The sequence below is a fragment of the Pseudorca crassidens genome, chromosome 10 (assembly GCF_039906515.1).
Source record: "Pseudorca crassidens isolate mPseCra1 chromosome 10, mPseCra1.hap1, whole genome shotgun sequence".
NCBI lineage: Eukaryota > Metazoa > Chordata > Mammalia > Artiodactyla > Delphinidae > Pseudorca > Pseudorca crassidens.
This window is the reverse complement of record NC_090305.1, coordinates 32,079,779-32,101,627: the sequence shown is the minus strand read 5'-3', so window position 1 is coordinate 32,101,627 and position 21,849 is coordinate 32,079,779. Positions and strand designations below refer to the sequence as shown.

The 21,849-nt window shown below is 49.9% G+C and overlaps 1 long non-coding RNA gene across 1 annotated transcript in view; it reads left to right on the top strand.

Moving 5' to 3' along the window:
- The first annotated feature begins 619 nt into the window (after window positions 1-619).
- Window positions 620-21,849, top strand: part of LOC137231940 (uncharacterized) — a 64,612-nt gene continuing 43,382 nt past the window's right edge. The window contains exon 1 of the long non-coding RNA XR_010946821.1: window positions 620-680. This is a non-coding gene — a long non-coding RNA (uncharacterized lncRNA). The remainder of the gene's footprint in view (window positions 681-21,849) is intronic.

The following is a 21,849-nucleotide window of genomic DNA, read 5'->3' as shown; positions in this document are numbered from 1 at the left end:
GTGTGTGTGGATAGGAGCCAAGAAGCTGCTGGGAATCCAGACGCCTCCCCTCAGTTCCATCCCCACCATCTCCATCGTAATGAGGTCCCACTAGAGGGGCTCTGGTGTCAGGGAAATGGGAATATTTCCACCTGGGCAGAGACAGACGGGAGGAGCTGGGGGGCTGCCTCAGACGGCCTCTTGCCCAACAGCCCTGACCTCGTGCCCACTCCCCCACCTCCCCACCACACACGTCCTGGGCCGTGCAGGGCTCGGCTTGTCACCGACAGGCTCTCCACTAAATGAGGCGACCTGATTGCTTCTTATCTCAGGGGCTTATCTCCTGTGGTCACTCGCCTGCCAGACTCCAGAGAGCCACTAGGCTTCTTGAGCCCTGACTCTCCCCTGTCCCGAGGAGACACTGGATTCCAGTGACCCTCAGTGATGGTCGGTCAGGCTGGGGACAGAAAAGGGATAGAGGAAACTAAGGGTACAGTTCTTCCCCACTGCCCCTTGTCCCGACAGCTTCAGACACATGCTCACCCACACCCTCTGTGGGGGGCCCATCCCTCCCAACATCCCGCCGTCCTGCACCAAAAGTGAAAAATGGGCTGTTATCCAGAGCGCGGTTATCTAACTACTCAGACTGGGGCTTTCATAGAGCAGGGGCTGTGTCTCCCCTCAGACCGGGGCTCCCTGAGGTCCTGGCCGCATCTCCCCTCAGACCGGGGCTCCCTGAGGGTGGGGCCCCATCTCCCCTTCAGTGACACTCTTGCCACCAACCATCCAGACCTGGGCCCAGCTCAGCCTCACCTGCTCTCTGTGTAAGTGGTCAGTTCTTGGGGTCTACACGGGGCCCTTTGTTGCCCAAGGATCATTTCCTAGAGCTGGGCCTGATGGCTGGACACAAGGGGCCAAAGCTGGTGCCATAGGGCACCTCTGAGGGAAACGGGGCATCACCTGTGTGGATCTATACGCGGTTGCAACCGGAAGCAGGGGGAGGTACAGGATGACCCTTTTATTGACTCTTTGGGTCAATAAACCCTTTTATAAGTGCTCAGTGTTTAGCACAGGATGATACTGTGAGGGGCAGGGGGAGTTTTTGTTTTGTTTTGAACTTGGGGTGGGGGTTGTTGATAAAGACAGAATGAAAAAAGGAAGGAAAGAAGGAGGACGAAAGGGAGGGAGAGTAGGGAGGAAAGGAGAGCGAGAGAGAGGGAGAGCGAACTCACAGCCTTTCCTCTCTTAAGTCTCCTGTCAGGGAGTTGATTTGTTTAAAATCCTCTTATCTCCAACACTTGCTTCTCCGCTGGTTGAGGAGTCTCTGGAGCGAGGCTGGTTTTTCTCTCAGTGACAACAGGATTCCAGGCTCCACAAATGGCCCATGGGTGTCTGGCCGGAAGCGGAAGATGGGTGTGAGCTGAAGGCCCCGGATGCTTTTCCATGCGCTCTTCCCACCCAGCCTTACCTCAGAAGCAGCTTCATCCAGCCCCAGACCCCTGAGACCCAGGACAGGGGACAGGCCGGCCAGCCTCTGTGGGAGGCTGTGGCCAGCTTGGTCTCCCTCCAGCCCCTCTCCTTCCTGTCCACTCAGGCCTGGCGGGGCTCCTCTCCTCGACAGTCTCCCCTGACGCCAGCTCAGCAGAGGCCTCCCAGCCTTCGAGGCTCTCCTCCCCAACTCTGTGGGGCTCTTTCCCCAGGTGCTGCCTCTTCCAGGAAGAAGCTCTTGATGCCCTACCCTCCCTCATCCACTCGTTCACATATTCATCCTTTCAACACGTAGTTTTGAGTCCCTGAGATGTGCCAGGCATTGGAGATAAAGGTCCTGGGGAGCTCAGAGTCCAATGGAGGAAACCAAATGTCAACAGTCAATTAAGGCCCTTTAGAGTGGGTTACAATTCACTCCAGTCTGTAACAATCATGTCCAACATCAACCGAGGGCTTACTATGTGCGAGGCACTATTCTAAGTGTTTTACATGAGAAACTCATTTAATTCTGGAAACAAGTCTACCAGGGAGAGCTATTAGGCTTGATGTTTCACAAAGGTCCTGAGTGCCCGAGGTCTCAGCACGTGAGGCTCAGGCCTGACTGCAAACCCAGGCAGTCAGGGACAGAGGCTGAGCTCTCAAACCCGTTCCTGAAGGTTTCCACACACCCGCAGGCCCACTCCCTCCCCTTTGCCCTGCGCGAGGGCGCTGTGCCAGTCCCGCTGTGTGCCCTGCTCTCTGCCAGGGCTGAGTCGGCCATCTCTGAGTGAAGTGACCTGCATTTGGCCTGGCCTGCCCCAGCTGTCCTGAGCCCGCAGTCTGTGGCCCACCTCTCTGTGGAGAGTGGGCATCTCCCAAGTCAGGCTGGCAGCCCCTGGCAGCCACAGCCTGAAATCTCCTCCCGTTCTGGGCCCAGGGCAGGACTCCCTGAGCTGGCCGAGGAGGGCAGCCCTCAGACGGGGAGGAGGGTGGGTGCTGATGGCTGGCTAGCGTCAAAGGTGGTCAGAGCAGAGGCTCTGCCTGTGGTGGCTGTGATGAAAGTCCCAGTCTCCTCTGAGGAGAATTGTCTCTTAGAAGTAAATATCCTGCTGGCCAGCCTCAAGCCTCCGTTGTCCCAAGGCCCAGAGAGGCTGGCGAGCGGCAGCCCTCATCTCCGGGATCGATGGGAGATTTGGCCTCTGACGGGATAGCCTCGGGAAGCTCAGGTTATGCCCCTCCCTGGGGGTCCTAAGCAGGCTCGGCAGTGCTGGGGATGTCCCAGGCCTAAGGCATAGGAAGGGAAAGAAAGGGAGAAAAAAACGGAACAAATAGAAGTAAAGGAATTGGGAACAAACAGGGTGCATTGGCGTACTCCATGTGTACTGAGCACCTACCGTGTGCCTGCCACCATCCTGCCTGGGTCTCCACGCAGGGATGGAAGCCCCAGCCTCCAAGGAGCTCTCGAAGCTGGTTGTAGCTGGTGGTAGCCCATAGGCCCCCAAATCCAAGTAGGGAAAGTGGGCTGGGGTGGGATGACCCATCCCCAAGTCAGCCCGGCTAACCCCCACAGAGGCAGGGCCAGATGACCAGGTCTGTGTCCAAGACCTTAGGCCCCAGTGCCCTTGCCTCCTGGCCCAGGGCAGCGGGACGCCAGCCACCACTCCAGAGAGGAGGGAGTCAGCTCCTGTCTCTGAAGTTAACCACGGAGGAGGCATCACTCAAGAGTCGGTTCAGGGGGCTTCCCTGGTGGCGCAGCGGTTGAGAATCTGCCTGCCGATGTAGGGGACACAGGTTCGAGCCCTGGTCTGGGAAGATCCCACATGCCGCAGAGCAACTAAGCCCGTGCGCCACAACTACTGAGCCTGCGCGTCTGGAGCCTGTGCTCAGCAACAAGAGAGGCCGCGATAGTGAGAGGCCCGCGCACCGCGATGAAGAGCGGCCCCAGCTTGCCGCAACCAGAAAAAGCCCTCGCACAGAAACGAAGACCCAACACAGCCATAAATAAATAAATTAAAAAAAAAAAAAAAAAAGAGTCGGTTCAGGTCTGACCCTGCCTGCCGGCCCCACACACAGCAAGACGAGTGCAGGCGAGATGAGTGATCTCTGGCACCAGCCTTGTTCTCCTTTGTGTGGGGACAGAGGATAGAGAAGGCTCCTCATACCTCACGAGCCTCACGCATTGGCCTAGAAGCCCCTCTAAGTCAGGAAGGAAAGGGAGAACCTTTCAGAGCTGAAGCCAGAGCCCATGCCCTTCCCTGTCCTGGGGCCAAGTAGCCTGAGGAGGAAGATGGGACCAGACAGGGTGAGGCGTCCTCAGACCAGGCCCTCCTATCCCCCTGGCTGCCAAAGTCTGAGCCCTGAGCACGTGTGCATGTGGGTATTTGCATGCTGAATACGTGTCAGCCAATCCACACACGTGTGTGTGTGCTCGTGCACGCCTGTGCAGACTTATGAATGCAGAGGTCCTGGGAACTCAAGGACTTGGCCTCCCCTTGCTTCCAAAACCACAAGGCCGCTGGCCGGCCTCAAGCCTCGGTTTCCTCAAGGCCCAGAGAGGCTGATGAGAAACAGACCCGACTGAGCTGCCCATGGGCATGGGCAGCTCAGTAACCCATTGGCCTGAGGGCTTGTCTTCTCCTGGGACCTGGGTGACCTCAGACCACTGAGGGCCCCCTTTGGGCCTTCCCCATCATGGATGCAGAGGAGCAGTTCGTGAGGCCAGGGCTGCCAGGCTGACCCGAGATGAAGCTGGTGAGCCCCTCTGCCAGGGAAGCCACCCGCCTGCCTGGCCTCCACCGTTGCCATGGCCTCTGGAGGGATGCCAGAGGTACCAAATGTTCCTCAATGAATGAGGGGAGGAAGTGGCTGAGGGGAAATCTCCCCTTCCCAAAGGAGTGGTGCCCCCCTGCCCCAGGCGGAGTAGAGGGTGCCCTGGAAGAGGGGAAGGAGGGTCTCTTAGGTCTGAGTTTCTTGGAGTCAGAGCACAGATTTCCTGCAACACAGTCAGTCATGATGTGGTGGTTAGGAGCTTCCTGAGAATACAGCTTCCTGGGACTGTCCCTGTCCCCAAGAAGTCCTGACTGAGCAGGCCTGGGGTGGGTTAGGAAACCTGCATTTGTTACAAGTGCCCCCGGTGACCCAGGATGGCACAAACAGAGCAAAGTGTGATATTTAAGAGACCAGGTTTTGGAGACCTGAGTTTGAATCTCCAATCAATTTCTCCCCATCCTTAAAGTTGGGTTAATAATATGACTTCATAGAGATAACGGCGAGTCACAGATGCTCAGCACATGGTAGAAACGATAACAGCAATACTAACAGTGACAGCGGTCGACCGCAACCCAGCACTGCCTGTGTGCCGTGTCCTCTCTGTCATTACAGGACTCATATCCAGGAGGATGGGGTACTGAGTGCAGGACCCACCCCTGCTGTCCCTTACCTCATACATGGCAGATAGGAAGACCCCCTCCTGTGGGTACCCTGTGGGCTCTGGGCATAGCGCCACAGCTGCCCCTGTTCACCTAGCCAGCACTCCCAGAAGACCCTGCTCTCTTGGGAGATGCAGCCCAGAGCCCCCAGGAGACAGACCTGCTTTCCTCCAGGCTAATTGGCTAATCATCTGCTGCCTTGATAGCGGGAGGTCTAGACATGACTGCTCCCAGGGCCGGGCGCTCATTCTGCCCACCTCCCTGGTCCCTCAGAGCAAAAGGAAGGATTAACATGCAGGCTGGATTTGCTCACCTAATTCCTTATCGAGCCCCTGTCCTCTGACAAGAGAGGGCAGACAGTTTCTTTCTCAGGCAAAGGACCCTGGGAGGCCTCTGGACAGGAGGAGGGAGGGAGGGAGATGCGGTGAGAACAGGAAGGGAGGACAGCTGTCCCTCCATCCTTGCCTGCCCAGCCTCACCCACCCCTCCCTGCCAGGGAGTACAGCCACTGACCGGAGTCACCTCAGCTGGCCCTGAGGCCCCAGGGAGAGGGCCCCCAAACAACCTTGCTTTTCAGATAGGAAACCCCAGTGAGGGCTGGTGGCTGACCCAGCCGTTAAATGAGATGGAGCCTGCTTTGAACCGAGGTCTCCAGCACTTAGCTCCAGGGCACCTCATCTCCTGCCAGTGGGGCAAAGGCAGAGAAAACATTCCATGAGGCCTCAGGCTGGAGTCTCACTGGCAGAGGAGTTAGGGAGTACAGGCTGCAGCGTGTGGGCCCCACCAGGGAGAGAAGGTAGGAGGGGAGACAAGGTAGGAAGGAGCTGGTCACTCAGGGAGTCCACTGCAATGGGGAGGGATGGTTTGGGCCACCGGGGACGTCAGAGACTCCAGCAAGGAGGGCTCTGGGGAAAGATGAGAGACGTGAGGCCTCAGCCCAGAGAAGAGAAGGTGTGGGTGAGGAGTACTGCTACCGTGCCTAGTCTCTGCATGAGTTACTCCATTCACCCAATCTCATTATGGTAACAACCTCCATATTATAATTCCCATACACAGATGAGAAAACTGAAGTCTACAAAGTGTCTAGAACTTACCTAAGTTCACACAGCTGGTAATGAGCAGAGTAGTGAACAGCCTGCCCTGGCTCCCAGCTCTGGAGGGGGTCCCAGGTCACTTCCCCCAGGGCAGAAGAGAGGCAGAAGTCAATCTCTCTCTCCATCCTTCAACCCCTACCCTCAACCTGCTAAATGCAGGTGTCAGCTAAGGATCCAAGTCTCAGCTACCAGCCTCCCACCAGCCCTCACGTCCCGTGCTGCCTGTCCCCATGCTAGGAGCCGCTCAATCTCCCCTTCCTCCAGGAAGCTCCCTGACCATCCCACCCCTATTGCCCCTGCCAGACCTCCAGAGCCGGCCCTGTATTTGCCAAGATGCAGGGCATTGTTTCCTGGTCTCCTGGGGCGGCTGCACAATGCAGGGCTTTGCATGGGCTCCAAACTCACACAGATCTGGCTTTGAAACCCAGCTCTCAGCTGTGCATCGTTGGACAACCTGTGCCTCAGTTTTCTCATCTATAAAACAGGACTAATAATGGCACCGACTCAAAGTAGGTAAAGATTTAGAGATACCACAGGTGAAGGAGTCACCCCGAAAGGGATAAAACAAGGCTGGAAAAGTGTGTGTGCTCTCTATGACGTCCCAGAGCATACTAATGGCAGTTAGAACCAGAACTTTAGAGCTAGGAGGATGAGGCCCACAATAGAGGGTGCCCCAGGTCTCTGGACTCCTGGATCAGCGTTCCTATGCCTTGACCATGAAGTCACAGGGTCTCCATGGTTGTGAGCGCTCAGAACCAGGCCCTGGAAGCACGCCCTTCCGGCTCCCATGCTCCCGCAGGGGCTGTCTCCACCTGTCCCTGGTGGTCTGTCTCGGGCGTGGGCCTGTTTGCAACCGGCGCCTATCGCCTGCTGGCCTGAGTGCACCTGTAGTGCCTCATCCCAGCCTGGTGAGTCAGCCCTTGGCAGGCCTTGCGGCAGCCACTCCACATAATCTTAAGCCTGAAAGAGGACCTTTCTTTTTGCTTTTCTCCTCCTTCCTCCCTCCGCTCTCCGTGAAGTGGTCATCTCCGCAGGGCAGCTGGGAACAGCATTCTCTGCCAGGATTTCTTGAGTCTCCTTAGTCAGGAGACAGGGTGGGGCCTCGGAAACAAAGACAAGGCAGCCTAGCGCTGGCCAAAGCCCCTGAGCTGCTTTAGGACGCTGCTTGTGCCCCCTGACTCCCTGCTTCCAGTGGGGGCATCTAAGTCAGGGCAAGTGCGGTGTCACTTCAGTTATCCAGAACCCACGTATCTGACAACCTCAACCATCCAGACTGAGAGCCGAGATAAAAAGGCTTCTGAGGAGATGCTCTCAACAGCTGTCTGACAGTTCAACTTTACTGATCTATTTTTCCCCAACCTGAATCAGAGCCTATCTGCTCTTACCTTACACACTATTCTTGTATGCCTGGTTATCTAATTTACATATGTATTAAAGGTTTTTTTTAATCTATGCAAATAGGTCATTTATTAAACCTCTGTCCTATAAATGCTCTTAACTTTTAGATGTTACATTACCAAGTCTTTGAACAGGAAAACAAAAATTTCCAAGGGGTAAATAAATAGGAAAAACTCTCTGTGAAACATTGTGGATATTAATCATAGTATTTCATACCAGTTTATTCCCACCCCCACCACAGATGGGTTTGAGCCTTTTTAGCGAAGACTGTATTATTTTATCTTCATAAATGCTTTCTTTTATTTATTATTATTTTTTTAATCAATGCTTTTTTTTAAATGAAGAGAATCTTTACCTATCCACTTGGAGAGTGTTGTAAATGCAGTTCATGAACAAAAATCTCTGCAAATAAACACTTAGGACGAGGTGACTTAAGCTGGCTTGACTGCACTATTTGAGCTTCAGGATTCATATTTCATGACTGAAAACGGTGAGCAAAAGTTTTAAACTAGGATTGGATTACCTCATCTAGTAAGTGGAAATGACAATGCAATCCATGTTCTAGAGTGGGTTGGGAGAATTAAATGGCATAACATGTAGAACACTTAACACAGTGCTTGGCAATTAGCTCTAAATAAACGTTAGCTATCAGTTTTGGTATTAGTATTACAGTGAGCAGTAGAATTAGTAGTTGTTGTTATTCCCATTCTACAGGTGGCCAGACTGTGGTTCAGAGATGTTATGTATAACCACCCACGGTTTGCTTGAAAGAAGAGGGGCTCTTGACTACATAGCAGGGAGGCATCAGATGACAGATTTGTTCTGGGACACTGGAAACTAATGTTGTTTTATACATCCAAACTTGGCTGTGCTCAAGCACATGTCTGATGATTGGCTGGCTGTTGGCTGGGGGGCTCTGGTTCTCCTGGGTCTCCATGATCTCGTAGGCTAGCTGAAGTTCACACATCTGGTGGCTGCAAGGTTTCAAGAGCATGAGAGTAGAAGCGGCTGGGCTACTCGAGCCCTGGGCTTGGACCTTGTATAATGCCACTTCCCCATCTGTTGGTCAAGTCAAGTCACAAGCTAGCCCAGGGCAGGAAAATAGGTCCCCCCGATAGACCATTTTGTCAACAGACAGAACCTCTTGATGGGAGGAACAAAGGATTGTGGTGATTTTCTGCCATCTAGCACAGCTTATCAATAATAAAGTGATATCCCTTACTAGCAAGACTTATTACTGAATATGATATGTACATAGGAAGCAAAATAGATACCAAAGGGCTGTCTTTTCTCCCCCGATTCTTATTTTGCCAGAATTTTGTTCGCTGGATGAATGGCAGCTGCATAGAATGCCCACCTCAGAAGGGAATGGAAGAAGACTTGTTACAATCAGCTTTTACAATAATATTTCTCAGAACCCTCAGATAATTGAGCAGGTTGTTATGACCCCCCAAAACGTCCACAGGATTCTGATCAATCTTATGAAGTACCCGCAGAAATGCAAGCAGTACCGACCGTTCTGGAAACTGGACAAAGCGATCGTGATGGAGAAGTTTGCCGCCAAGAAGCCCCCTTGTGTCGCCTATGACGAGAAGTTGCAGTTCTATTCCAGTATCACCTCTGAAGTGATGCATCACCCCTTGATCAAGGATGAGCACTGCATCCACCTTCAGCTCGGACCCCTGGCGAACACCATGCAGGAAAACGCCAAGGTTTAAAGTTAGGATGGGGAAAATGTCATTAGGGATATTTTTACTGACCGCAAAAAGTATCAAGTGAAGACACAAACAATAAAAAGGAGACCCAAGAACTCAGAATTCAGGGTAGGGACAAAGAAAATGATGTACCCCAGTTTCTAGGGGCACCACTATGTTTTAGTTATGATAGGGGATATTCTTAATGGGAACCCTGTGTCTTCAGTGGAAAACTGGATTATGGTCAATATCTGTTTAAGGTTAGAGACAGTGTGATATATATCTTTACAAGAACTTTTGAAGAACATAATTTTATATTTCTTTGTGTTTTTGACATTTAAAGAATTAATTAAATGAGTTAATAATGGTAGACAAAGTGATTTAGACCAATGCTCCTACTGAGAACAGCTACAACACCTAGACAAAATAGTTTTAAAATTTACTTGAAGTCATCAGGGAGCTAACAAGACAGCAATAAATTTCTTTACCACAGCTGAGACCTAGAAAAGTAAGAGTGGCATTTGGGTGTTTGCCCATTCTGGAGGGGTCAGCTGAGAGTCCAAGAAGCTAAACAACTCTTTTGAGTTGTGAGACTAAGAGACGTAGATTGGAGCTCCAGGCTTACCAAGGGGTGAACCCTCTCTCTTTGGGAAGGCACCCCAAAAGGGCTATACATCCTAGGAGTTAGGGGTGAACCAGAAGAAGACAACTCAGTTTCTAATCACTCAGTCCTTAAAATTGAAGTAGGTGATTCTGTATTATTAGTGCCCCAGGCACCTGGCAGACACAAATGTCAATCCTTTCCAAAGGAAGGTAACATCATTCTACACCTCAGATTATTTTTACAAACAAGACTGTAAATACAATGTCTAACACATAATTGAAAATACCTATACACATGAGGAGTCAGATAACAATTTTTAAAACATCAGAAATGATAAATAGAAACAGACCTAGAAAAGCTGCATGTATTAGAGTTATCAGTAAAGATTTAAAGTAACTATGCTAGCTATGTTCCAGGAGATTGTTGTGGTTACTATTGCTGTTTAACAAATTACCCCCAGAACTTAGTGGTATAAACAACAATGTTGTTGTCTCATGATCTTGTGGGTCAGGAATTCAGGAGGGGCTCGGCTGGGCAGTTCTCACTGCAGGGTCTCTCATACAGTTGCTGTCAGATGTCAGCTAGGGCTGGACATCCAAGACAGCTCCCTCACATGGCTAGCAGTTGGCACTGGTCACTGGCTGGGAGCCCAGGTAGTGTTGTTGACCAGTGTCCTATGTGTGGCTTCTCCAGCATGGCAGTCTCAAGGTAGTTGGATGTCTTACATGGCAGTTGGCTTCCTCCAGAGTAAGTGTCCCAAAAGAGCTAGGCAGAAGATTCAGGGCCTTCTCTGACCTAGCCTCAGAAGTCACACAGCATCACCTCTGCTAAATTCTACTGGGCACAAAAAACAGCCCATATTCAAGGGGAGGAAACACAGACCTGCCCCCACTACTTCTCAGTGGGAGGAGTGTTGAAAATTTTGCAGTCAAATTTTTAAAATTCCACAGAGGCAAAAAAGTTAAGTTGCTATTGTTGAGAAAATTCCAGTAGATTGATGATCTCATCTGAATAATGAGATATTCTAGGTTTTATCCAAATGAGCTGTGTATCACCCCCCAGGAGGACCTCACAAGCCTGTCTGGGCCACATCACATGAACATCTTCACGACACAATGCACTGCTAGAGACGGTCAAAAAACAGGGGTTGCCCCAGCTCCACATCCACACTCACAACGACATCCCTTTGCCCTCACACCTCCTGAGGCCTCTGTTTCCCCCACAAGTGGCAAGGAATCTTCTCAGAAAGCCCAAGAATCTTAAAAGCATGCAGTGACAGAATTAGAAATGATCTACCCCAGGGCTTCCCAAACCCAGCTGAACCTTAGAACACCCGCTAAAATGGAAGATTCTCAGACTGGGAAAAGAGATTCACAACTTAGAAACCTGCCAGGGATTAGAATCTAAAATGGTCAATGAACTTCTTTTATCAACAAGAAAAAGACAGGAAATCCAATAGAAAAAAAAATGAGCAAAAATATATGAACAGGCATGCCACAAAAGAGGAAGTGCAATGGCCAAGGATATGAAGAGATGGGTCAATTCATTAGTCATCAGAGAGCTGCATACTTCAAACAACAATATGTCTCTCCACACACAACTGAATGGCACAAAGTAGAAAGGTGGATTATACCTGCTGTGAGGAGATGAGACTCCTGTGTCCTGCAGGTGGGAGGATAAGCTTATATATCCATCCTGAGAGCGGCAATCTGGCAATATTTAGTGAAACTAAGTACGCACACACCTGACATCCCAGAATCCCACAAATGAGTAAATAGCCTGGAAAAACGATTATATAGGGTGGAAAGAGGACATGTACAGGGTACTCATGACAGCAAAATCTAGCGTAGTGGGGAATTGGAAGCAGCCTAAGTGTCCATCCCTGGGGGAGTGGATAAGTAAGATATGGCAGCTCCCTTCCACATGGTGGTTAGAAACAAGCCAGAGGCATGTACCAGGATACACAGATCTTCACAGCAGTGCTGAATGAAAAAAGTAAGAAAAAGAGGAGAATTATAGCATAACACCATTTATATAAATGATAAAACATGCAGAAAGGTCTTCCCTGGTGGCGCAGTAGTGGAGAGTCCGCCTGCCGATGCAGGGGACACGGGTTTGTGCCCCGGTCCGGGTGGATCCCACGTGCCGCGGAGCGGCTGGGCCCGTGAGCCATGGCCACTGAGCCTGCGCGTCCGGAGCCTGTGCTCCACAACGGGCGAGGCCACAGCGGTGAGAGGCCCGCGTACCAAAAAAAAAAAAAACAAAAAACGTGCAGAAAACAACACGACCCAGTATACGAAGATGCATATTTCAAGACCAATATCAAGCACATAGAATGAGGGTCTGGAGGCAGGGGGCTGGGGATGGTGAGAAATGGGAGTGGAGATCAGGGGTGAAGGAGAAAAATAAATGAAAAATAACATTAAAGGGGGCTTTGAACAGAACAATGATGATAGTATAATTAGTTCAATTGTCTGCATCTGGGATAAAAATAAATAAGTAAAGCAGATTTCTAGACTGAACTTCAGTAGGGCTGCCATGAGCCCAAAATCATGGGTCCTGGTGATTCTGCTAATGCCCTCTGCAACACCCTAGATAGACGTCATCAGTGGCTACTCGAATACACCCAGTGGTGCAGAGTTCAAACCTGTACCAGTTATTAGAAAGTACTTTTATTATATTATATTGTTAAATTATGTAGTACAATATTTATATATTATATTATTATTATATAATTCAGTTCTAATGATTAGAAAGGTCTTGCCGAGGCCAAAATTCATCTCCTTGTACCTTCCAAACCATCAATCCAAGTGTTTTATTCTTTGGAGCAAATACGATAATCAGGTCTCTCCTGCTTCTACATGCCAGCCCTCCATTGACCCTCTGTCTTTAGCATCTACCCCACCTCCACTCTAGCCAAGCTGTCCCCTCAGGTCTGATCTAGCTACCAGTGCTTCTCCTCCCTCAGAGAGGCCCCACATTCTGGGTACAGCCTGACCAGCTCAGAGTATAGCAGGACATACATCTCCTCCTTTATCCTGGGTCCTATGCTCCTATTAATATAACCTCAGATTATGGTTGCTTTTTTTCTTTTTTTTTTTAAGCAATTCTCAGTGAGTTTATGGTTAACCAAACTTCCATGTCTTTTTCAATAGAATTTTTATAAAGCTTGCTCCATCCACTTCCCCCTACACACACACACACACACACACACACACACACACACACACACTCTCATATATGCATTTGGCCAATGTATGAGCCATCCACTGGAATTTGGCCAAGAGTTCATTTTACCAGATTTTGAACACGGACTTTCAAAATGGAGTTTGTTTCAGCACCCTCTCCACCCCCAGTGCCCCGCTGCTGCCTCCACGCAAGCCTGGCCATGATGGTTCGGAAGGGGCCCCTCTTCCCAGCCTTGCATATTTCCTGGCTCTCAGTGCCTCCCAGAGTGTAAAGCCATGGAATCCTTCCTTTCCTGGAGTCCAGGATGTCCATCACCCATAGGCCCCACTTCCTTGGGTTCACTGCTGAGCGAGCACTCACAAAGAGAAGCCACTGTCATTTCCAGCTGGCGCGCGCCTGAGCAAGGACCCCACTCACCTCGGCCAGATTTGTTCAACAATCACATGTTATGGGCATGTTTTGGGCCCGACTCTGCCCTAGGCACTAGGAATACAAAGGAATACAGCCCAGCTCCTGCCCTGGAGGAAACGCACAGAGACTTGGCCGCCACTGGCTGCCACAAGGGGTTGTGATCAGGCGGCTGCAAGAGCTCGGGCTGTGGGGCTGGCCTCTTCTGCAGGTTTTCTCTCTGCCAGTTTCACGACATCTATCAGGAGCACATCCTCCCATCCTGCCAGCTCTGAATTCTGAGATGCATAGAGCCTTTATCTGATGAGGCAGCCTGAGCATGTGTCCCCAGAGGCATCACTTCCAGTCTCAAACATCTCAAAGGGAGGCAAACGGGACGTAGGTGCGGTTGGGCAGAGCCAGGACACCAGTCCAGGGTCTTCCTATTGTTCCCTAAGCACACCCACCCCACCCCGCCTCCACCCCACCCCTTGCCCACTTCTGTCTGCTGTTCTCTGGAAGGGAGAGAAGTAGGAGGGGACCTCCCTCTGTACCAGGCACTGTGCTGAGTGGACTCCCACCCAATTCCTGCATTTCCCCCGGGCTTGTCTGTGCTTGGGGGTGAGAGATGTGCACAGGTGGTTGTCAGTCAAGGGCAAGGTGCACTGTGCCCAGGTGAGAGATATAGTTCCTGGGCATTGCGTTCAGAGGAAAGGCCACCCAGCTGTGAACAGTGGTGACATTGTGTGAACTGGTGAATTTACAGAGCACTTTGCAGCTTTCCTGCCCCTTATCCTCTCACCTCCCGTGAGCCAGCAGGCAGGGAGGCAGCGTCGCTGGCCAGAGAGGGCAGCTGGGGCCTGGAGTGAGCAGGGCTTGGAGCAGGGTCCCACTCTCAGTCTCCTCCGCCAGGGCAGGAGGCACGAGCTCTGGAAGACTCTGTGGGTCCCCCAGATCTGTTTTCTGTTCAGCCAGGGCGGGGAGGCTGGGCCTGGCCCTGCTGGCAGCACCTCTCTCCAGCGGGGCCCAGCCGGCCCAGAGGTGACGAGTGAGCAGCTGGCAGCCCCGCAGACGGGAGAAGGAGCACACACCCTGGGGGCACCCAAGCCCTGAGTGCCAAAGCCACCTCCACTCTCCCCGCAGCTCAGCCAGGGACAAGGGACAGCAGGGGGCCGTTCCATCTCACGAGCCCAGCTCTCCTAGCTCACTTCCCTTCCACCCCAGGACCCCAGCCTCTCCTCTGAAGGGTGGGCAAGAGTTTGACATCCTCAGCTGGGGTCTCCCAGGAGAACGTGGGTCATGGACCGAACCCCCCTGCTTAGATGCTCCAGGGCAGTGGTAGGCGGGGCCGTTCTGAGCTGGGGCCCTGCAGGCCTTCTATCCCCACCCAGAAAACGCCTCCAGATAAGTTCTTTGACCTCTCAGGGCCCCAGCCCCCTTGACTGGTGCATGGCGGCCTCTGAGCTAAGTGAGGTAATGCGGGTGGTGTGTTGAGGACAGAGTCAGGCACATGGCCAGAGCCTGATGAATGTGAGAAGCTGCTATTGTCGTCAGTATTACTACAAAGCTCTAGGCCACTCCCCGCCATTGCCTGAGGTTGGGGTCATTCTGTTAAGGTCCAAAAGACCACCACCCTGTGTCGGGGTCCAGGGGAGCTCCCCACAGCGGGTGGCGCCTTCTGATGTGGCTCAGGGGGGAGAGAGACGGACCTCAGACCCGACGCTGGATTTCAGGCGGTGGGGATCCTGACACACAGCTCAGCCTCTGAAGGTGCTGCATGTCTGAGGTGTGTGTGTATGGGGGAGCGGGTGAGGTGGGGTGTGCAATGTGGTTCAGCCACAGAAATGCCACCCAGGAGCCAGCAGAGAACCCCCCGCAAGAGACTCCACATGGAAAAGGAGTAGGATGAGGCCTTGTCAGCCACATCGTCTCAGAGGCCTGGTTCTCTGAGTGCGTCACCCGGGACATGAGAAAACTTCCAGCCTGGTCTCTGCTACAATGGGGAATGAAGGGCCAGGGCCTGTGTCCATCCCTCACTCATTCGCTCCCTCCATCTTTCATTCAACTGGGCTGTGTTGAGCACCTCTCATAAGTCCAGGTACTAAGGATGCAGGATTAACAGGAAACTCCTGCCCTCGGGTTGCTCTCGACGCTTCCTTGAGCAGCCCCCACCTCTCTCCCCAAGATCAACGTGAGACGGCACCAGAATCCTGTGAGAGAGCCCCAAGAAGTCGGAGTCTCATGGACCAAGCTGCCCTTCTCAGTCAGGAGGGTATTTCCAGCGCCAGTCTTAGAAGTTCTGTGGCTCACTTTTATCAAAGCAGGTGACATTTCCTTACTGTCTCACCGCCCATCGGGGAAAAGAAAGTGACCCCTGTCTCTTTCCTGCATCCTGACAGTGGCTTACCAGCCCCACAGGATCTGGTCCCTCCTACCTCTCTGAACTCATCTGCCACTACTCCCCCTCTCACTCATTCCACACCAGCCCCTTTGCTCTTCTTCAAATAAGCCAGCTCTGCTACCACCCCAGGGCCTTTGCACATGCTGTTCCCTCTCAGGGAATGTTTTCCCCTCGTTTCGCACATGGCTCCCTCTTTCAGGTCTTTACTCAACTGTTACCTTCTCCGTGTGGCCTTCCCTGACTTCTCTGTTACAAGTGCACCACCCCCTTACACCCATACTCCTATCCCTCATCCCTTCTTTATTTTTCTCCAGAGGACTTACCACCCTCTAATATACTTATTTTGATGTTTTCACCCTCCCCTCTAGAATGTGAGCTCCATGAGGTCAAGGACCCCTGTCAGTTTTGCTCACTGCTGTCTCCCTAGTGACTAGAAGTGCACAAAATAAGTGCTCAATAAATATGCTGAGCAGGAAAGAGGGGGAACACCCAGAGAGCTACATACTCCAAGGAGACCTCAGCACTGATGGCGGGGTCACAAGAGCCCAATAAGTCCTACTGACCTGCAGCCAGGAGCACATGAATGGGAGGGTTGCTAGGCAGGGTGCTAAGTGAAGAGCCAATGGGGTCGTGCCCCTTCTCCCGTCAGTGTCACTTCATTCTGGCTGCAGTTTGACGTGTCTGTGTTACGGGTTGAGAGGAAGCATCAACTCAAATCTCATCTCCAAAAGAAGCCTGCCCTGGTAGTGCCCCCGACCTTAGCTGGCTTTCCCCTGAGCCTTTCAGCCTCAGGTCAGGGAGAGGCCCCCTGCATGAAGCAGAGAAGAATGGAGTGAGGAGAAGGGAAGTTGCCTAACTGGCACCTACTATGTGCCAGGCACATCCTATGCACTTTCTTTCCACAGCAGCCCATTTTACAGATGAAGAAACTGAGGCCCAGAGAGATTATATAACTTGCCCAGAGTCACAGAACTAGTAAGAGAGGGAGCAGAACTCCCACCCAGGGCTCTGACCCCTCGCACTCCCTCCTATCCCAGGGACCGTGGGAGAGACTTCATAGGCTCAGCTGGAAGTGTGGAATTGGGGATTCTGCAGGGGGGGGTCTCTGTGGGGCAGCCCTGGGTATTGGGGTGGGCTGAGGAGGCCTGGGTCCCCACGTATGCTGCTGACACTCCAGCTCCAGCCATGGGGTGAATCGCCCACCCTGGGTGGGCAGCAGGAGCACCTCAAGGCCATCTCTGGGGTCAGGGCCGGCTTGCTCGGCTCCCGCTGGCTGCCAGCTCCCTCTGCTGGACCCAGACCCAAGGATGCACTCAGACATGGGGACGCTGCTGTCTGTCTGCACTTACGCTCTGGCAGCCCCTCCCTGTCCCATGTGGACAGTCACATGCAGGGCACCTGCCGGGTTCTCCCTGCATCTGGGCAAGCGATCCTCCTAAGAATCTGTTCTGGATGACCTGGGAGGCTTACACTGGAGGAGAGAACAGGGCAGGGGGTTCTAATCCCAGCCACCACCATGCTCAGCTCAGACACAGCCACTATCTCTGTAGGCAGGGGCTGTGTCTCCTCCATCAGTCAAGGGCTCTCTGAGAACAGGGACCGTCTCTCCCATCAGACTTGAAACTCCTTAAGGGCAAGGGCTCTGTTGTTTCCCTCAGACTGGGAGCTACCTGTGGGCAGGGGCTGCCTCCCCCCCCTTCAGACTGAGACCTCCTGAATTGTGGTGATGCTCCCCTGTGATATAAACCCACCTTAGCGTCCCCCTCCCACCCACCCCCACCCACCCCATACCCTGGGACACCGTCTCAGCAGTATGCCCACTCCCAGATACCAGGCACCTCTCCCTGCCACACTCCCTACCCCCTAGCCTCCCCTTCCCCACCTTGGGAGCTGAGCTGAGTCTAGGCAGTGCTGGCAGGTGCCACCCTGACCTCAGCAGCCCCAGAGGCGGTACAGTGAGTGGCCTAAGAGCTTGCCAGAGATGGGACGTGACTGGCCCCCCTGAACTCAGTTGCAGGTTTGGCCATGAGGAAAGCGATACCTCAGGGAGGTGGAGTGACCAATGACATCAACCTACGTGACTGTCAGCCCAGCTCTCCCCTCTGCCCTCCACCCCTCCTACCCACGGTGCCGGCCGAGCACACCGACCTTCAGCTCATGGGCACAGGCCTCTCTACGTGCTCACCCCAAGGACAGGGGCAGTACCCAGGGGGAGGGGCTGCTCTCTGACTCCTTGTCTTCAAGTGAGTACCCAGGGGACCAAGGAGGCCACAGGTCCCAGCCCTCTCCAGCCTGGGCTTCTTGGGCAGGAGACAGCCGCCTCCTGGGTAACCCCCCTTGCTGGCAGCTCTGCCCTAAGGGAATTGAGCGTTCTCTTGGCTCCGCTAGATTTTCCTCCTGAGTGTCTGGCAGGCTTCCGGTGACTGGAAGCCAGTGTAGAGGGAAACTGGCTCCCCCACCCCAGGTCTGCTGACAGAGGAGCCAGGACTGTATCCCTGTGGGAGCAAAAGCCCAGCCAGGATGGGCAGGGCCGACAGTCCTAAGGAGTCAAGTTCATCCACCTTGGATGACCACCGCTTGCCCCTGAGATGCCTTCTGGAGAATTCTGTTGCTGCAGCAGCTCTTCTCAAATGCTCCCTAGACCCCACCTAAGGGATGCCAGTGCCAGCCCTCAGCATCCAGACAGAGCCCCCAGCTAGGGCAGAGCAGTTAGAGATGCACAAAAGCAGACCAGTCGTTGCCAAACTTGTTTCATCGTGCACCCGTATCGGGAAATGGAAGCACGCACTCAGTATAGGTATATTTCTTTAAAATTACGTCCCTTAAGGCCAACATCGCAGCTAGCCTGAGGTATAATACTAGTTGCAGCAAGTAAGAAATTAGCAGAACAGCAAAACATTTAACAGGGATATCCAGGAATAAGAAAGCCATAGTGAGTCTAGATAAGCTCCTATATATCTCTGGGGATGTGGAAGGCTGTGTGCACACTAAGAGGACACTGGAGAAGGCCTCAGCTACCAACTCATCCCTGGCTCAGCACACAGGGAGTAACAACTGGGGCAGACTTGTAAACTGCCAAAATCTGCAATATGCTCCCCAACCCACACACAGATGCATTGGCAGAGGACAGAAGCCTAACTGGATCAAGGTATTTCAGCACAATTTCTGACCAGTCATTGGCAGAACACTAAGTTATGCTGACCTGGGGCAATTTCTAGGAAGCCAGGCTTAAAAATAAAAAGAATTTTAAAAATAAACTGAGCAGAGGCACCAGCAGCCTCACACTGTGAGGAAGACAGATTCCATAGAATTAGTCTCGGCAAGTCACTAAACAAACAAACAAGAAACACTGAACTCAACAACAATAACCCTGATCATGGTCATGGGGAGTCAGAATTCAGAGCTGCTACAATGTATCGTCTAAAATGTCCAGTTTTCAACAAAAAATTACAAGACATGCAAAGAAACAGGAAAATGTGATCCATTCAGAGGGAGAAAAGCAGTTAATAGGAACTGTCTCTGTGGCAGTCCACCTGTTGCACTTATCAGCCAAAGACTTTAAAGCAGTTATCATAAATGTGTTCAGAGAACTAAAGGAAACCATGTACAAAGAATTAAAGGAAAGACTCATCAAATAGAGGATATCAATAGACAGAAATTATACGCATATATATGTATTATATATATGATATATATATCATAGATACACACAGAGAGAGAGAGAGAACCTAATGGAAATTCTGGAATTGAAAAGTGAAATAACTGAAATTAAAAATCCACTAGAGAGGTTCAATAGCATCTTTGAGCTGGAAGAATAAAGAATCAGCAAACTTGAAGATTCAGCAATTGAGATTATTCAGTCTAAAGAACAGAAAGAAGAAAAGAATGAAGTAAGATGAACAGAGCCTCAGACACCTGTGGAACATCGTTGAACACACAATATACACTTAATGGGAGTTCCAGAAGAGGAGGGAATTAGGCATAAAAACATATTTGAAGAAATAATAGTCCAAAAATTTGATGAAAAACATGAATTTACACATCCAAAGTCCAAGTAGACATCATAGTAAAACTGTTCAAAGACAGCGAAAATCTTGAAAGCAGCAAGAGAGAAATTGATGCGACATACAAGGGAGCCACAATAAAATTAACAGCTAATTTTGTATCAGAAACAATGGAGGCCAGAAGGAATGAGATGACATATTCAAAGTGCTGAAAGAAAAAATATTCTGTCAATCAAGAAGTCTTTGTCCAATAAAAGTATCCTTCAACAATGAAGGTGAAATAAAGACACTCCCAGACAAGCGAAGAGTGAGAATTTGTTGCTAACGGGCCTGCCTTATAAAAAATACTAAAGGAAGTCCTTCAGGGTAAAAGGAAACGACACTAGACAGTAAATCGAATCCACATGAAGAAATAAAGAGCAAAAGGCAATTATATAGGTAAATACAAAGACACTACAAACATATTTTTCTCTTTTATTCTCTTAACTGAGTTAAAAAACAACTGTCAGGTTTATAACATAAAGAGGGAATAGAGTTATATTGGAGAAAGGAAAGGAAAGGAAAGTAACTTGAATCCACAGAAGAAAATGAAAAGAACCAGAAATGATAAATAGGTGGTTTAATATAAAGAATTCTATAAATACATTTTTTTCTCCTTTCTTCTCTTAAATTTTTAAAAAGACATATAAAGCAATAATTATAACACTATTATTGGATTTATAACATATATGGATGTAATATATGTGACAATAATAGCACAAAGGATAAGGGAGGGAATTGAGCTATATTGGAGCAAAGTTTTGATAATTTATTAGAATTGAGTTAGTATTAATCTGAAGTATACTGTGATAAATTACATATTATAATCTCTAGAACAAACTGAGACTAGTAACTCAAAAATATAATAAAGAAACCACAGAGGAATTAAAATGTACATTAGAAAAGTATTTATTTAACACAAAAGAAGACAGTAGAGGAAGAACAGAAGCACAAAAAAAAAACAAAACAAAAGAAGACATGAAGCATATAGAAAAAAATAAAATTGCAGAGAGAAATCCAACCATATCAATAATTACTCTAAATATAAGTAACTTAAACATTCAGACTAAATGTGAATGACTTAAACATTATCAAACCAGATTAAAAAAACAAGATTCTATTATACACTCCCTACAAGAGACATTTTAGATGCTTAGACACAAATAGGTTGAAAGCAAAAGAATGAAAAAATATACACCATGCAAACAGTAACCACAAGTGAGGTAAATTGTCTATACCAATATTAGATAAAATAGACTTTAAGACCAAGAAATATACTAAAGACAGAGATATTTTATAATGATAAAAAGGTCAATTCATCAAAATGATATGACCTAACAACAGAGTCTCAAAATACATGAAACAAAGCCTGACAGAACTGAAGGGAGAAATAGAGAATTCCACAATAGTAGCTAGAAAGACAACCTACTGAAAACATTTGCAAATGGTATGACTGATAAGGGGTTAATATATAAAATATATAAACAGCTCATATAACTCGACAACAAAAAGACGAACAACCCAATTAAAAACTGGGCAGAAGACGTGAATAGACATTTGTCTAAAGAGGACATTCAGATGGCCAGCAAGCACGTGAAAAGATGCTCAACATCATTAATCATCAGAGAAATGTAAATTAAAACCATAATGAGATATCACCTCACACCTGTCTGAATGGCTGTCACCAAACAGAACACAAATAAGAAATGTTGGAGGGGATGTGGCGCAAAGGGAACCCTCGTGCACTGTTGGTGGGAATGTAAATTTCTGTAGCCATTGTGGAAAACAGTATGGAGGTTTCTCAAAAAACTAAAAGTAGAACTACCACGTGACCCAGCAATTCCACTCCTGGGCATATATCCGAAAAAAATGAAAACACTAATTCAAAAAGATACATGCACCCCAATGTTCATAGCAGCATTATTTACAATTGCCAAGATATGGAAGCCACCTAAGTGTTCATCAATAGATGAATGGATAAAAAAGATGTTGCATGTATATATACAATGGAATACTACTCAGCCATAAAAAAGAATGAAATTTTGCCATTTGCAACAACATGGATGGACTTGGAGGGTATTATGCTAAGTGAAGTAAGTCAGACAGAGAAAGACAAATACTATATGATATCACTTATAGGTGAAATCTAAAAAATAAAACAAACT